Source organism: Harmonia axyridis, chromosome 1 (genome assembly GCF_914767665.1).
Source record: "Harmonia axyridis chromosome 1, icHarAxyr1.1, whole genome shotgun sequence".
NCBI classification, from domain to species: domain Eukaryota; kingdom Metazoa; phylum Arthropoda; class Insecta; order Coleoptera; family Coccinellidae; genus Harmonia; species Harmonia axyridis.
The window spans coordinates 41,408,400-41,426,892 of NC_059501.1; the positions used below are offsets into that span (position 1 = coordinate 41,408,400).

An 18,493-nucleotide genomic window follows, 5' to 3' on the forward strand; every position below is an offset into this window, starting at 1 on the left:
AGCTTTTGAATGAAAAACATTTTTTATGATAGGCTTGGGGCCTCTTGCAAAACGTTTTTATAATCTCAGAATTTGTTTATGTGACCACCTTTCTATATAAATTAAAATACTATGCCTTCTTTTGAGAATAAAATAATGCTTATAAGCTAGTTTTTAAATTAGTTGTAGGTACATTCACTGTCATTCATCGAAGGATTTGATTTGGAGCTTTGGACGCTTATTTCTGGTGGAAGATTCGTTGTTGTCGATGGATTCCCTGACTAAGCGGTTAGGCTGCTTTTCCGTATTCACAAGAGTTATGACTTCGATTTCATGAAGAAAAAATCTTCAAAGGTGATATGTTCATCTTTCTATAAAGTTGGCTTTTGTGAACAAACCAGGGCGAGTTGATGGCGGTCCTGAGAAATTAATTTTGGATGATCTGTACTTGTTAAAACTCGTTGAGTAGACCCTGGTAAAGTTAACTCCCGGCGGGCCAACTCCATTATTCCTTCCACCACGGTCAAACACATTTTCGTTTTTTTGATTTAATTTCTGGAAGCGAGAACGTAATGAAATTAGGTTCATCTCATGGAGAAATGAAAGATCTAGCAAGGATCAATTTTTTGTTCACATATGCTACATCTAGGGCCCAATTCTAGAATGGAATTGAAGAATTTCATGCCGGCCTAAGATATTTTTGTGATTTTTATAATTTCCGAATGGGCGCTCGAGAATAAATTTGAGTTGATATTATAGAGGAATATGAAGGCTAAAGATAAGAATGAATATATCGTTAACATCCGTTATCTCTAAGAGATCAAGCAAGTAGATCAGACATCTACAAAATACTGTGTAAAGCAGACGAATCAACACCTTTTCAACTTCACAAAGAGCACTTTTCATACAACCACCAAACAAACCAAGAAAAACTGCAAAGAAGGAGAGAGAAGCCCCTGCATAGAAGACATTTCAACGAGGCGAATCAGAATCATGTCGACATTGAAGCGTCGAACTATTCGCTCACATCAGGTGTGATGTATCCCGAAACGGAAGGTTTTCTTTTAGCCATCCAAGAGCAAGTGATCTCAACGAGAAATTACTGAAAGCATATCATTAAGGATCGAACTATTACTGATTATTATACATGCCGATATGGGTGTCCAACGAATGAGACAATCCAACATATCACGGGAGGATGTCAAATGTCTGCAGGAAATGAATATAAAGAGAGACTCGATGCAGTAGGAAAAATACTACACCAAGAATTGGCAACAATATTAAAACTAATTCATTCCGAAAAAGTTCCATACTTCAAGTACCAACCGGAGACCATCCTGGAAAACGAACGCTAAGAACTATATTGGGATCGTACAGTTTTGACTGATGAAACAACCCCTCACAACAGACCAGATATACTACTAGTTGATAAACATCAAAAGACAGCAATACTCATCGACGTAACAATACCAAATAACAACAACATCATGCGTCAAAACGAGGTCGAAAAAATTTCAAAATATAGGGACCTCGAATTTCAGATAAAGCGGCAGTGGGGAGTGATATCAACAAGGACTATTCCAATTATCATCTCAACAACTAAAATAGTACCTAAAAATCTCAAGAGAAATATCAAGCAATTTGGACTTAGTGAGTATATTTGTAATATAATGCAAAAAACTGTTCTTTATTTAGGTACTGCAATGACTAGGAGGCGACGGAAAGATCCAAGGATCGGCTAGATCGCGTGTAAGAGGACCAGAAGTTCGACGAGAACCAGGGAGACCCCAAGGACCGGACACGACCGAGCTCTACCCTTCTGATATTTCAAATATCTGGGATTGAGTGAATATTCCTCTTAGCGGGGAGTGAGAAGCCGACGCCGAGGAGATTTTTCTATCCTACGCGTTTGGGTTAAAGTCGGGGATGTTTTTTTAATGATAATAATAATATTTATTTGTCCCAAAAGAAAAATTACCATATAATGTTTCAAACAATTAATATATACAGTATGAGGTATCAAAAATAAGCATATAAAATAATTGTAAAAGAATTGCGTGTACATAAATATAAAGAAGAAAAAACTAACAAAAATTACAATGTTTGATTCGATTAATTTTCACACATTTGTTTATGTTTGTGAACGTATACCAGAATGATGAAGGCTTCCTTTTCTTGATGTTCTTTTGAATTGTATTATAGAGTAAAGATTCCAGTTAGGTAAGTGATTTCAAACCATTAGTTTTCCTTGGCATAAATAAAGGGATGTTGGAGATTTCATATCTTGTCCTGTTTTTGTAGGTACATGTAGCTAAGTTGATATAGTATATCCAAAGTCACTTGGAGGAACATGAATATTTCGATTGTATAAGGTTTGTCCAAGTTTCCAGAAATTCCTTTGGGGCCATAACGATACTTTCAAATAAACCCCGATATTTAGCGGATCGCGGTATCCACTTCGAAAGGACATCTATGGCCAACCGTTTTTATGGACTAGTTCAAGTGACTTTGGATATACTAAACATAAGAAGTGCACGGCGTTTAGTTGATGCACATTGAATATGTTCGACAACTCGTATAGATTTTTTTTGGGTAGGTAATGGGCTTATGGTACATAATTTTCAACACCCATTTTGAGCTATGATACTTCTATTCCTTTATTATACGAGTTTGCTAACCCATCCTCATGCATGATGGTATAGAGTAAAGCTACTAGCTAGGTTGACATGGCTAGTAGATCACAGCTGTGGTTCAAGAATACTTGAAAAACGATTCGTGGTGAAAATATTCACGTCAGATATTTAGATACCTTATGTTAGAGATTTAATGAATGTATTAGTCGTGGAGCGACCATAGTGGAAGATGACAGATTTTTATACCGAATTGGGGTTAACTAGGTTTGGACCATTGTGTCCCTGTGACCCGGTCAGTTATTAAATTGTCCCGGTCAGTTATTTGTCCGTTATGAGATTCATATTTCCTTATATAGAGTAGGTAAGGAAAAAATTTCATGGAATCTCAACGGATTCCAGGAATCATAAAGCTTAAAATCTGTTTCCGTTGCTCAAACATTATTTTTCAAAAACTGAAGGATTAAAAATATAATTATTAAAATTAGAGACATGGCCAAATAAATCAACTTAAACAATCACTTCATTTCGTATTGAATCCTGAGAGAACCTTAATATTTCCATATAAAATATTTTTGCTGTCAGCGCGGATAACACAAATAGGTACTTAATTTGGAGTAAAATAAAGCCGAGTTTCTTTTTAATTAATTAGAAGTGATTTTTTCCAAAGACATCAAAACTATCGGTTGTCCAGCGCACATACTTCACAATACTGCTTAAAATTCCGTCGATATGATATCAATTTCTGTGCAGTCTTCTTCTTCTTCTTTATGTGCCGTCTCCTTTAAGAAGGTTGGCTATCATCATGGCGATTTTTATCTTTGAAGTTGCGGATATGAACAACTCAACCGAGCTACTGTGGCACCACTGCCTTAGGTTGTTCAACCAGGAGATGCGTCTTCTTCCTATACTTCTTTTATCCTATATTTTTCCTTGTATAATAGTTTGCAACAGCGTATACCTCTCCCCTCTCATCACGTGGCCCAGATACTGCAATTTTCTGATTTTGACTGAGAAGACTATTTCCTTCTCCTTTCCCATTCTTCTCAATACCTCCTTGTTCGTTGTTCTGCTCACCCAGCTTATTCTGAGGATTCTTCGACATGTCCACATCTCATCGCATTTCTGATTGACAATTCGATTGAAAGGATTGAAAAATCATTAAATACTGTTATTAAAGTAAAAATTAATTGAGAGGATACTGAGAAAGAGTTGAATGGAAGATTAATAAATAAATATTTTGGGAACCAAACAAGACAACTCTACAAAGAACTAAAGAATGATGGCACGATGAATACAATGCAATAAGTGACGTCAGATATTTTTTTCGCAACATCCGATATCTCGAATATAATCGACTCGGCCAATGACAACATTCGATATATTTGCATGAATGGTTTTGAATGATGTTCCTTAATGAAATCTACTAGAAGAAACTGTTGGATATTTGAATGGGAAAGGTTTCACGTTAGGAAAAATTACTTGAAAAGGTCAAAACTTCGAAATATATAAATGGTCTAGGAAAAATGGCACCGAGGCTCAAGCCTAAAAAAAGGATACCTATCTTCTTGTTTATTGTTGGGACTTTATGTTGTTTTTATTGCGAGTATATATTTTTTTGTTCTTTATGATTTATTTCAGTGGATATGCCTGAATGAATGAGTCCTATTTTCTTGTCCCGGTCGATGTTCCAACATATATGGCAGCTTTATCGTAGATAGCAGTCCATCATTATTCCTAAATATTCAATATATTATCATTATTCCTTAAATATCCAATATGTTATGTACTCTTTATTTAAAATCAAGATCCGTTAGTTTTTATGCATAACGTATCAAATGGGGGTTTTTCAGTTCCAATAAATGCCGTAAATGACTTACATTTAGTTTTATCCATATTAACTGTCAACTTTTTTCTATCTAAAAATTCTATTATCTCGGCAAATTTTTCTTCAGACTTAAGCTTTAATTGGTTCCACGTCGGTTCGGTAAAGTAAACCACTGAGTCATCAGCAAAACTGACAATTCAATTGCTTGACTTTAAGACAAATAGATCATACATATAAAGCAGAAAAAGGATGGGGCCCAAAATTGTCCCCTGAGCCACTCCACGTAATTGTGTCTTCTTTACTTGAAACTTTCCCTTTTCGTCTTTTCAGATAGCTCCTGAATAAATCGAATGCTACTCCTCTCCTCATACTTACTGGAACAATATTTCATGATCAACTGCAAGGTCTGTAGATTACACAGGTTTGTCTCGTAACTTGGATTGAAGAGTGGGGTAACGCGTCATCCGGTGTCGTCAAGGTCTATAGAGTGTCTGTATCGCCATTGGCCATCATTGACAGACATTTTATCGTAGCTATTTTATGATTGAAGATATTAAAGACTATTTAAGATAGGCTACAAACGATATACGCGATCAAACTAATAAGAAAATCCGTGAAAATCCACGATTTCATTACAATCAAATGTTATTTATTTGAATGTGTAAACCGAGTGACGTCACGAATGGTTGACGCTGATTGGTTGAAAGTTACGAGACAACCTGTCTGAGTCTATAAACCTTGGATCAACTGTATATCCATGGGATGTTTAACGACGCCGGCCTTGCTTAGTAACCGTTTCAAATTCTTATGGGAATTGCCATCTATGAATTCACTCATGAATCATCGTACAATAAGAGTTCACAAGAGAAGTATTCTTTACGAATTATATGAACATGACTCTTATTCGAAAAAAAGGAATACATAGGCTTGCGTAGCATATATGCTACATTGCACAGTAAAGGGTTAGTGAACCATATCAATAGACATACAGCTTTTGAATAATCCTTGAAAAATCAAAATGGGTTTATTGCCCATAATGGTTTTTTGTTAAAATTACATGTCCTTTCATATGGCAAAGTTAAGTGGTAAAAAGGAATCCATTATTTTTCCAATAGATGATCTTTATTATCTCCATCTCGCATATACATAGAATAATATAATGTATATATCTTATTATAGGTCTATGGTATCTGGCGTTGTATACGTTCGATCGGGTTCCTCGAGATGGCGTTAGAAGGATGAGATTTCTACAGTTATTTAATAAAACACAGTGAGAACTTAAGAATTCAATTGACTAAACTGAACTCACACTGTCAAAATTATAATTATTATGTCCCATAAGCAAAATACACGATGGTTTATGAATTCACCAATATTTTCAATTCCTTATAACTTTTGAACCACCCAGTAGATTTGATCGATATTTGGAACATATATTTCACTCTATTAGGTCCATCGATTAATCTTCAAACTGATCGAAAAAATCAGGTTCGTGTTAGAAAAATTTGGGACTTTTCACAAGCTATGATTCAACACCCGGTATAGTGGAAATTTTTCAATGGATTTCAGTGGATTTTATTCAATTAACAATTAACAATTTCGGCCAAAAATTGAGTTCAATAGTGAAAATATCGAACATTGAGATTAAATTGTAAACATTTCTTGTTTCGCTAATTGAATACATACAATATTCAATCAGATGTATATCCTGACAATTTTTCATCGAATTATAAAATTTTGAGAAATTATTTTGCATCACATCCCCCAAGAGTTTATTCGAGTAGGCTACAACAATATCTATGACATTAAATTTGACAACTGCAACTGGTACAGACATTTTTTTGAGGTATTGTGGTTTGTTCTCGATATTAAAACCCAACATAATAATCCCTCATAAATTCTTGAATCGAAGAATATGCTGATATGTTGTTAGTGTATAGTTATTGTGACGGTAATGGTAGAGCGGCTGTAAGGGAATGCCAATCAAGATTCCCTAATAGAAGGTTACCACATCACAAAACTTTTTCATCAGTTTTCAATTATATTCGTGAAAATGGCCAGTTCTCAACATCAAAATTGAAGAAAGAAGGAACCTCAATATCGATGAAGAAATTCTTGAAGTGATAGAGACACATCCAGAAAATAGCACTAGAAGGATTGCTCATGCTCTGAACGTGCCGCATGTATGGAGTAGATTAAAGAAAAATAACCTTTACCCTTTTCATCTCCAGAAAATACAACGATTGGTGTCAGGTGACGAAATTAATAGAATTCATTTTAGTCGGTGGATTTTAAGAAATGAAAGAATAATCAATAGAATTTTATTTACTGATGAAGCCATTTTCACGAGAGATGGCGTCTTCAATCTGTGGATTTCGCATGAGTGGGCTGAAGAAAATCCTCATGCAATCAGGTACACCAAATCCCAACACGAATTTTCAAAGAACCAACGTATGGTGTAGAGTTTATAAGAATCGATTGATTGGGCCACACATCCTACCAAGACAGCTTACGGGTGATTTTCTTCAAAATCATCTACCTGCATTACTCGATTATATGGACATTGCAGGGATGTATTTTAATCATGAAGGGGCTCCACCTCATTTTAGAGTTACCTTCAAGAACTTTTTGGACCAGAACTTTCCAAATATGTGGATAGGCAGTGGTGGACAGCATACCTTGCTCGCTAGATAACCGGATTTCAATCCTGTCGATTATTTCGTTGGGGGATATTCGAAATCCTTAGTGTAGTCATCTGAAATAGGAAGTGAGGAAATTCTTTTACAACGTGTCGAAGTTGCATGCAATAAGATCCGTAATAATCCGAACATGATTATGTGTATCGAGCAAAACGGTGGTCCTTACGAGCAACATCTGTTATTCATTTGAAATGTTTCATTTATTCATTTATTTGTGTTAAGTTCAGGCGCGGATCCACGGGGGAGGAACTGGGGGAACGTTCCCCTCCCAAATGACCCAGGCACCTCTTAAATTTTGCCGTCCCTCCTAGAATTTGACATACTTAGGCTCAAATAATTACAATATCAGCAAAAATTTCACCTTCAATACATTTTGGGAAGATCCATATCTATGAACGGCAAAAAAAATGAAGTCCCAAAATGGCGAAAGTGTCTGGGGTCCACATTTTCAGTATTTTGAGTATCAAAAAGTTCCCCCCCCCCCAAAAGTGGAGCCTGGATCCGCGCCTGCAAACCATACAAAGTTATATATTTTTGAAATCAGGAAAAATTAGATTAAATTAGATAAAAAAAGGTTTTTGACTATTTTCTATCATTTATATTAATACAAACCATACGATGTTATATATTTTTGAAATCAGGAAAAATTAAGATTTCAAAAAATGGCACAGAAATCTATAGTGGTCTCATTAAAAAAACATAACTTTGGGTCATAGCTTCGTAATTGAAGACCCTTTTGAAAAGACGAACCCGCCACTGGATTCTACGTAAAAAAGTGCCTGTATAATGTTTTAATTTCAGAGCTCTATCGTCAGTATTAGCGGAGATATAAATGTTTTTCGATATCGCCATTTTTCCAATTTTCGTTCTTGAAAACAAAAGAAGGTGGCCAAAAATGAATACTACCCTTGTTAGTTTCTCAGATAAAGAGACCGAGAATAGGGTATCACATTTTGTCTATCTCCTCTGGTTTGAAAGTTGTAGTGCAAAACATCGAAATTTGCCCACCCTGTACAATTTCACTCGGAAAATATGCAATGGCGTAGATTTTTTTTTTCGAGGGGTAGGTATGTAATCGAAAAAAATTTCGTCAGGTACAGGATAAGACTCTGAAAAAAATTCTCCAAGGATCCGCGAAATCTTTTTTCTAAATAATAAGATAACAGAAAGCAGATCATAGCATTTCTAAAAAATGCTATACATATCTTGGTTTTTGTTCGAGATATTCGGAAGATTCTAAAACAAATCTTCTTTGCATAACTTCGTTTGGAACAACTGATGGCCGTACTTCCCGATATATATTAAAGAGCAAGTTTACATAAAAAAGTAATCAAGACTTCAGCATATAATAAAGTTAAAAATTTGATTTCCAAAAGAAACCAAACTAGAAATGTATGGATCAATTAAAACGAGGATTTGGCTGCTACCTATTTGGATGAAGGTGCCAATCTCCAGTTTGAAGATATCTTTTTAGAAGTAACTCTTGGAGATCAGCTGAATATTGGTGACCATGTGAATGCCTCTGATCAGCCACTTATGAAGGAGTTAGAAAAATTACTCGAAAAGAGTGGAGGTCAAAGTGCAGTTATAAACATAAGCGAAAAAGCAGATAAATTCACAATCCAAAAATTAATGGGAGAATTTCGAGCGCAGATCAATGGACTACTGGATTCGAGAAGAATGCGAGTGATTTCACATATCTGGGGATGAAAACAAAATTGAAATCCTGAAATCATTTTTGGATGAAGGTGTTGGTGCAGTTGTACACTAATGAAACTAACTATTGAATCAAAATGGGAAATATGGAGAGAGATTTTTTGTAGAACATTCACAGGTAATAGTTGGTCTCCTATAAGATATGCATTTTCATTCAAATTCCAAAAAGGCTCTTTATCAGAATACGAGATAAAAAAAGAAAAACTTTTACTAAAAATAAGAAAATCTATTGAGTGGAATATCGATAGATCTGATTGCAACAGGTTTCCCAAATTTTGTTATCCACATGATTGATAGAGGAAATTAAAAAAAATGGAAAATCTTTATAATGAAATAGAAAAATTATTTATATTGATACATTTGGTATATAAGAAAAATTTTGAAAAGAAAAATGACAAATTCTACTCTAACGAAGAAAATACAGTGAAGTCGCCTTGTGAAATTTGTAAAAATAAAGATAAATGAATGAATTTTCATCCTACAGCAAAATGGTGGTTCCAAAAAAAAGAAGAAGGAATGCAACACGTTAATAATTCCATATTAGAAGTGGAATTCAACATCACGGATCCAGAAAACTAATAATTTCACCATTAATTAAGCTTAAGGTAACTTTGAATGACACTTTGGAAGTATCCGCTATTTATGATACAGAATCAAATGTTTCTTTGATAAATTCGAAACTCATACATCTAAAATCAAATGGGAACAAATCTATGCAAAGAATTTGAGAACAATTAATGGTGTGCATAAAACAAAACAAAAATATTGAAGAGACGTATTCATAATAAGTAATGAAAATTTGAAAATGATTTTTTAATTGGATATAATGGAATAATAAAAAATGAAAAATTGGAGATAGAACAGAAAATTCCTTATTCTACCAAAAAATCAGAACAGTATCAAATAAATTTCAATGAACATGTAGACGTCGACATTTTTGTCCTAACTTGTATTTTGAATAATCACGACGAAACAACTATTCAAAATCTTGTAAATAAATATAAAAATATAAAGATAAAAATGATGTTGGGTCGGTAAAATGATTATGTATGCAACAGACAACGTTAAGTTCACTCGATAAATTTTGTCCTCGAGCGAGTAAAATACATATATAATAATTATAATTTTTTAATGTACCTTACCATCTTATATTGTTACTAGCCGCTACTGCTATAGAGTATATATATGTATATAAAAATGAGAATGGAATGTTAGACTGATGATGGAATGGTTATAAAAATAAATAAAAACAGTACTACTTACATATTAGAAGAAACGACTCTCCTATTCCTTTTTCTGGCACCAATTGGAAGTTCATCATCAATGATATCATCATTAATGAAATCATCATCTGTTGCTTCCGTTTCCGAATCAGACACATCTCTTTGGACTAGCTCCGTTTTTTCCTCGGATTTTTCCTCGTCATCCTTTGAAAAAAAAAACTACATATTAGTTCGGTCCACAAATATTTTCATTTTATCCATAATATACTAAATATATCTAATAAAAAAAATTGTTGATGACAACAACGTTTACTTATATCTGTTATGTGAGAGAGAAAGGTTTGATAACGAAGTTTGAACCAAAAATCACTCGAAATGATGGCATTTTTTGATATTGAATTCGAGGTACGAAGAAAAATGATATATTTCATGAATAATTTCAAGAATAAAATGTCCTATACATGAGCCCAAAAACGCTTTGTTTTCGAGAAACAGGTTGTTTCTTGTAGTCCTACTTTATTGTGATGCTTCTAACAGTTTATCAAATCTTTATTAATTTTTTCTACATATTGGGTATTGAGGATTACTGAAGAATTGCTTGATAAGACCCGACAAGAAACCAAAAAGTGTAGTACTCCACCAAAGTTTCTTTTTACAATTTGGTACCAGTGGTCAACCAAAAAAAAAATTCTGGTGGAAAGAAACGGACACTCTTCCAGAAAAAATATCACCCTCTAGATATGAATTCAAAATTAGCATATCAAATGATGAAAACTTTGAATTGGAATATGTATCTATACCAAATTTAAATTAAGTATCTTGTGAAGGAAAAGTGATATAAGAAAAAAAACTTACACTTCAATTTCTGTATCATGTTATAGAACTTTATTTCTTAAAATGATTCGAGGAGTCAGTCATTTCCGTTTGTACCACCAATTTAGGAACACCCTCAATAGTCAAGTCAAAACTGATGTCTTCACAAATTATTGCAATTTTAATGAAACACATTGAATTGTAATACACAGCACAGACAATTTTTTGAGCGAATAACTCAGTTCAGATCTTTGATAACTGGAGTATTAAAATTTTGTGACGAAAATGACACAAAACACCGAGTAAGTATATACCGACGACGAATGCAAAAATCACAGATTACAAAACAAGTGAGATGCCGACAGAGTGGAATGATAAAGAAAATAATAAACTTCGGACATAGACGTGCTTGTGGTGCAATAAAAGTAATCATCTTGAAAGCGATAATTGAAAGTAAAAAGATTATTGGTTCATATGATTGAAAAATTCATGTTCTTCGTTTTTGAGAAAATTCTAGAATTTTTTATTCTGGAAATCTTGAAGGGCAATTACCCCCTGTACCACCAAAGTTGTGGAAAGTATATGTAGAATCAATACAGATGTAAATTAAATAACGTTAGCGTCAGATAGACCAACTCTTTTCATGAAAAAAGTTCATGTAAACGTATGGTTTATCTGTGAGGAATCTAAGTGTATCGCGTTTTTCCGAAGAAATGGAGTGTGAAATTAGTGGAATTCTAGTGGTTGCATGTGATGTTAAAATAGCCATCATAAGTGTTTATCGTCCTGGTTCTGGAGATTTCGAGATTTTTCTGGACAGGATTTCGGTTGCTCTCAATTATTGCATCACTTCAGCTGATGTAATTTTTGTGTGTGGAGATTTGAATGTCGATTTTTTGAAAATTGATTCCGCAAATCGTAAGTTGTTCGTTGATTTAATGAATTGTTTCAATATGAATGTTTCCTCAAATGATCCAACCAGGGTCTTTATTGATGTCACTGGCCACACATCAATCTCCAAAGTTGACTATGTTTTAACAAATGCAAATTTAGTTGATTGTAATGTTAAAGTTTACGAACCTCATATTAGTGATCATCGGGCTATTACACTCGAGTTTCAAATAAATTTGCCCCTAAAAAATCATGATGTATCGAAGTTAGTTAGAGACCTTTGTCCCCAAAATCTGAAGGATTTTGAATATTGTATTTCAAATTGTGATTTCCAGGAAATGTATAAATATCCACATGTTGATGAATGCTTTGAAGTGTTTGTTAATTTGATTCAAAGTTCTTTTGAAACTTGTTGTCCTATCAAAAGATATGTCAACAATGCCAATGTTCTCAAAAAATTCACTTCTCCAGAAATTATCTCGGCGAAACGAGACCTGAAAAATCTTCACTGGTTATATATCAATATCAGGAGTGAATCTACCTATTATTTGTATAAAACAGCCAAACATTCTTATAATAATCTGTTAAGAAATGCTAAATTAGATTTCCACCGTAATCTTATTGATAAATCTACTAATAAAAATAGAACAGTGTGGAATCTGGTCAATACTGTGACCGGACGAAAAAGCAATGATCAAAGAACCATAGAGCTTGTTGTTGAAGGTGTCTTGTTCGATGAGGCCAAAACTGTAGCTGAGATGTTTGCCAACCATTTTACAACGGTTGCGGAGATAAGCCTCAACCGTTACTATAATAATTCATTGTCCACTTCATGTACTACTTCATTTATGCTGAATAATAACTTTTTCTTTCATCCAGTTATGGATCATGAGGTAGCTGACGTATTGAAATCTCTTAAGAATGACTCAGGTGTTGATTTTGTTTCTGCGCGAATCTTGAAGTTGATAGGTCCTGATATCAGTCGACATTTTGCCTATTTGGTTAACATGTCGGTTACCACAGGAGTTTTTCCTGATCTCCTCAAAAAGGCCACTATTATTCCAGTTCATAAAAAAGGTGATGTATATGATATTAGTAATTATAGACCTATTTCTGTTCTCAGTTGTCTTTCCAAACTATTTGAACGATTAGTGTTCAATAGAATGATGAAATTCCTTGATAAGTTTCAACTGCTTACCTCTGCGCAGCACGGTTTCAGATCAGGTCGCTCAACTCAAACTGGAGTTTTGGAATTTGTTGAATTTGTATACGACTGCCTCGATAATGGCTCATATGTTGCCGGATTATTTTTTGATCTTTCTAAAGCATTTGATAGTATCTCCTTTCAATTCATATTAGACAAATGTTACAATCTTGGATTTAGGGGAGTATTTCATGACTGGATTCGAAGTTATCTTGAGGGCAGAGTTGTATCCGTCAGAGTTCAAGATTCTTCATCCAGTAAACATAATTTGAAGTTAGGTGTGCCTCAGGGCTCTGTCTTGGGACCGCTCTTGTTTTTGATATTTATCAACGATCTGCCTGAGAATTTGTTGAGATTGTTTATTAATAAGTCTAAAAATTGTCCAGATCTGATGAAGATACTAAGAGCAATCTTGTTTGCTGATGATTTTTCATTAGCCGTTACTGCGGATACTTTGGAGGAGCTACAGGGGTTGTGCGATTTATTGGTTCATTGCTTCGTTGAATGGTGCTATGTTAATGCTATCATGATAAATGTGAACAAGACTGAATGCGTTTACTTCTCGATTTCGAATAATGATAGTACCCTTGTAATTCGACATTCAGATTCTATTATTGCATCAAAGAACTGCACGAAGTTCCTAGGTATCTACATCGATAGGCACTTAAAGTGGAATTCACACGTTGATGAAGTATGTAAAAAGCTGTACAGTTCTTATTATGCTTTAAGTCGAGTCAGGTATCTACTTCCCTTGTGCTCACTTATGAATGTATATTATAGTTTAGTATTTAGTCACCTATCGTATAATATCATGGTATGGGGTAATTCAACAGAAACTGATAGAGTATTTATTATACAAAAAAGAATTTCACGTATGATATTCAACGTATCTCCACGATCCTCTTGTAGACCAGTTTTCTTAGAAAATAGGATATTGACACTGGCTTCCATTTTCATATTGAGATGTTTGGTTTTTGCAAAGGAAAATGAGGAAAGTTTTGTAAAATTGTCAAGCTTTCATTCCCATAACACTAGGAATAAGAAAATATTGTCAATTCCCAAACATAAGACATCAAAATTTGAAATGTCACCTAAGTACCAGTGTATTAAGTTATTTAACCATCTACCTAGTAACATTAAGTCGCTCAATTTGTTTAAATTTAAGAAAGTTGTTAAGTATTTACTTCTCAAGAAGTGTTTTTATAGTGTTAATGAGTACTATAATGATAGCTTAGAAAATGTCTGAATTGTTATTATTTTTGCATTTGTGACTTGTCCTATACATACCTTGTTTGTCTAAAAGGATCAATAAACTATTATTATTATTATTATTATATTCTAACAATATTCGTTTTTTAGACACAGGGTGTTGTTTAAAGAAAAAAACCGTTGTTTATTTGAAACTCTAGTATTATTACATGGATTGTTTTCATATTATTGAAGTCTTGATAATGCAATTTTTCGAATAAGGCAAGTGTCTCCTGCCAAAAATCATCCAGTGGCATAGATATAGGGGTGCAATAATTTTTTTCATAATGAAAATTTAGACCACTTTCTTACTTTCGAGAACATCATTTCATTTTTGGAATCAACTGAGCTCCACAAAAAAAAGTTTTCCTGAATGTTTTTCATAGAATGTACCATTTTTGAGATAATCGAGTTCATAGCAAACACTATTCACGAAAATCTACGAAAAAATTATTTTTCAAATTGTCCTATTAACGATGAATGAAAGTGCAAATATTGATGTGGTGTATTATAACGCTTTCAGATGGCATTCAGTTGAATATTTCAGAAGAACACTGAAACAATAAAAAATTTTGTGAATATTTTTTATTGTTTAAGTGTCTGATGAATGTTCTTTCTGAAATGTTCAATCTAATGCCTTCTGAAAGCGTTATAACACTACGTTAATTTTTGAACTTTCATAAAGGGAAAATTTGAAAAATTCATTTTTGTAGATTTTTTGAATAGTGTTTCCTTTGTACTAGATAATCTCAAAAGTGATACATTCCATGGAAAATACTTGAATGAAGCTCTGATTTTTTTCTAAAACTTCATCGTATCTCGAAAACGAAGCTTTTTAGGATATATGTTTATATGAAATTTTTTCATAAAAAAGAGTTTTTCTACCCGACACCGAAATTATTTTGAACAAAAATCTGGATCTCCCTGTATAAGTTCTTAATTTTATGATCATATAATGTTCGAAGAAAATAGAATTTTCGAGAAAGAAGGATCATGAATGTGGTATTACAAAAAGTTTGTGTACCACATTTCATGTAATACATAGTTTTTATAATTTACGACAAAAACCCTAAACGCCAAACGAACGATATTTTCAAATTTTTGGTTTTCAATAATTGTGAAAAAAAAACGGAGATTTCAATTTTTCAAAAGTTTCTTTTTAGATATATTGAAACAACGCATATATAAAATATTGAAATCAATAATTGAATAAAATACAGGCTATTCAATTTAAAATATGATAGTTGATATTGATTACTCCCACATGACATAGATCCGAGCATAGATCGCATAACTTTTTATACTTTGAACAAACGTGCAAAAGTATTTTTTCATTGAACAAATGAAATTGTGTCGATGAAAAATAGTATTAAAAAAAGTTTACTTACCTCATCTGAGGACGAATCTATGTCCATTGTTGTTCTCCTTTGTTGCCCTTTACTTTCATTCGCTATTATTTTCCTTATACGTTTGAATTTCTGCGAAAAAAAAAATATATTAATATCTGAATCTATGATTTCAAAAAAATATAAAAATGTCTGCTTCCATTCCAGATAAAGCAAATATTGTTATGAGGCCTATTCCATGAATGGTTGATTAGATAGTAGTTGAATTTCAATAAATTTATTGCTGAATTGAACTAATTCCTTTCGGTTTATTGACAGAAAATGTTTTGATTGCAAACATTGGTTTCGAAATCCTAATAATAATCCAAAACATTAATTAATCTGAAACTATGAGGGTGAATAGTATTATCTTCAACTCGAAATAATAGATTTTAGCGTCTGTGAATTAATTACAAGGTGAATAGTGGAGTCTTTCCAAATTATTATTGTCAAGTGTAATAGATTTCAATTCGCCATTTTTATATCTTGTTTTATAAATTTTTAGGGATAATTCAGTTGACACGATAAAAAAAGAAACACTTCTGCTAGAAACAAGAAAATCTATTGATTGTGGAACATCGATAGATCTGATTGCAATAGGTTTGCCCAATTTTTTGTTATCAACATGATTGATAGAGGAAATTCAAAGAAACGGAAAGATTTTCATAATACTAATAATAATAATAATAATAATAATGTTTATTTCATGATTAGTCTACATTCAAAACAAAATACAGTCATTTTACAATGTAAGAAAATATTGAAAGAAAAAAAGAAAATCGTGACATGAAACAAACAGAAATCAAATTTTCTCGAAGGTGAGCTCCCGGAGGATTAAACCTTGTGTGAGAATCAAAAAAAAAAAAAGTACAAGTTTAAAAGTCTTGACGTAATTTCCACGAATTCTCAACAGACGGCAGATTAAAGGTGCTACACGAGTAGACTGACGACTCCAGGACTACTGATTCGATATGTTATAGGTGTTCTTTATGTCGATTATACTGGCTATGAAGTGTCTTGACTGACTCAGGATGAAATAGGAAAATTAGAACATTTGTTTTATAAGAAAAATTTCGAAAAGAAAAATGACAAATATTACTCTAACGAAGAAAATACAGTAGTGTCACCTCGTGAAATTTGTAAAAATAAAGATAAAGGAATATATTTTCCAGAATTGAAAAATTTTCTGCATGTCACTACACTATATTTACCTTGTAATAATCTTCAACTTAATAATTATGTAGTTTGTAGTTTCCGAGGAATGATTTCTTCGAATTGTGCTTATGGTTGATTTTAAATATCAAACTTCATTTTTAACTAACAAAAATTTGTGAAATGAATAAAAACAACGAATACAATAAAAAATAAAAATTTTAAATATAAAACCGTTCGAGTATATCACTAAGGTCTTTCCAAATTATTATTCTCAAGTGTAATAGATTTCAATTCGCCATTTTTAATATTTTGTTCTGTAAATTTTTAGGGATAATTCAATTGAGCTGATATCAAATAAGTAATATCAACAATACTCAAAAATAAAAATCTCGATATACGATTGAAGATATAATTTTCAATGATGGAGTAAAGTTATTGAGATTCAAAATTTCGAATGAAGGCAAATAATCTAACCGAAATAAAATGAGAGCAATAAAATTTTTTTGAAAACGAAACATTCCAATGAGATGAAATCATCTTAAGGCATAACAAAATTATCGAATATTAATAATAAAATGTGAACTCACCCTTTTTCGATCAATCTTAACGCCCAAATTTTCTTCGATGAGGTCGAAATCATCGTCTTCATGTCGATCATCTAATTCTTCATCATCTGATCTCTTTCTTTTTTTACCACCAGAAATATCGAATCATCACTATCACTGAGAGAGTCGTCATCAATAAGGTCTTTGATTTCTTCTCTCAACATTTCATCATCATCTGAAATAAGTAAACAATAAACTTAATAACAAATAATTATCGGAATAATAAGATACGCAAAAATTAGTTGAACGAATATTTACCTTCCTCTTCCTCGGAACTATCTACCACTTTTTGTTTTTTTTTTACGTTTATCGTCTGAATTCTGGATCTCAAATTCATCCTGCAAAGAAAAATTTAAAGATATTTGTTGAAACTGTATGAAGAAAAAATATAATATGCCAACTCACCTCACTGCTAACTTCCGCTTCTATGTCCAAAAATCGAAAAGACATATTGAATATAGAATTTTAAATTCAAAGTCACTACTACACAAAAACACCTCTGCACTCGAAAGCTCAAAACATTATGATGGCTTTGAAAACATCTCTGAGTTTATATACTCTTTCTGACTTTACTTGACTCTATGCCTCAACGAGTTCATGCCTATGGAACTTCTTGTTTTGATATTTCATATTCTTCTTCTTTTTCATACTTATGTTTATATTTTAGTTATTATTATTTTAATGATATGATGAAAAAGTTATAATAATAGATTATTCATTTATCATTTCCATTTAAAAAAAAACACAGTAGATAAACGAAAAAAATAAAGAATTTTCACAGAAGTATTAACTTGTACGTAGGTTGTTTCATATAAATGTACCATGGATCATAAAGAACAAAATTGTGTTATAAAGATTTGTTTTCACCATTAGATCTCATATCAAAATCACTCACAGATGATAGTAAAAATATACTATTTCAAAAATTAAACAATAGGATTATTGAATGAAAGGATTGTCGGATGAAGACAGATTCAAATACTAAATTTCAGGATTATCATGAATAAAACTGCAAGAATCAATGTCAGTAAAAAAGCATGTAAAGAACTATGTACAGATATCACGTCAAAAAACCACTTATGGAAAATATTTAAAGCAATCGCAATATACTTATGTT

The 18,493-nt window shown here is 32.6% G+C and overlaps 1 long non-coding RNA gene across 2 annotated transcripts; it reads right to left on the minus strand.

Annotated features, from left to right (window-relative positions):
- Positions 1–70: 70 nt before the first annotated feature.
- On the minus strand, positions 71–18,103 carry LOC123670677. 2 transcript variants are annotated; one of them, XR_006745958.1, is made up of 6 exons: positions 17,782–18,103; positions 17,635–17,714; positions 17,359–17,551; positions 15,620–15,709; positions 10,116–10,279; positions 71–534 (listed from the first exon to the last, which is right to left on the minus strand). It is a non-coding gene; the product is annotated as an uncharacterized LOC123670677 (long non-coding RNA). The 2 variants fall into 2 exon arrangements; XR_006745957.1 differs by lacking the exon at positions 71–534 and adding an exon at positions 6,356–7,192.
- Positions 18,104–18,493: the final 390 nt, after the last annotated feature.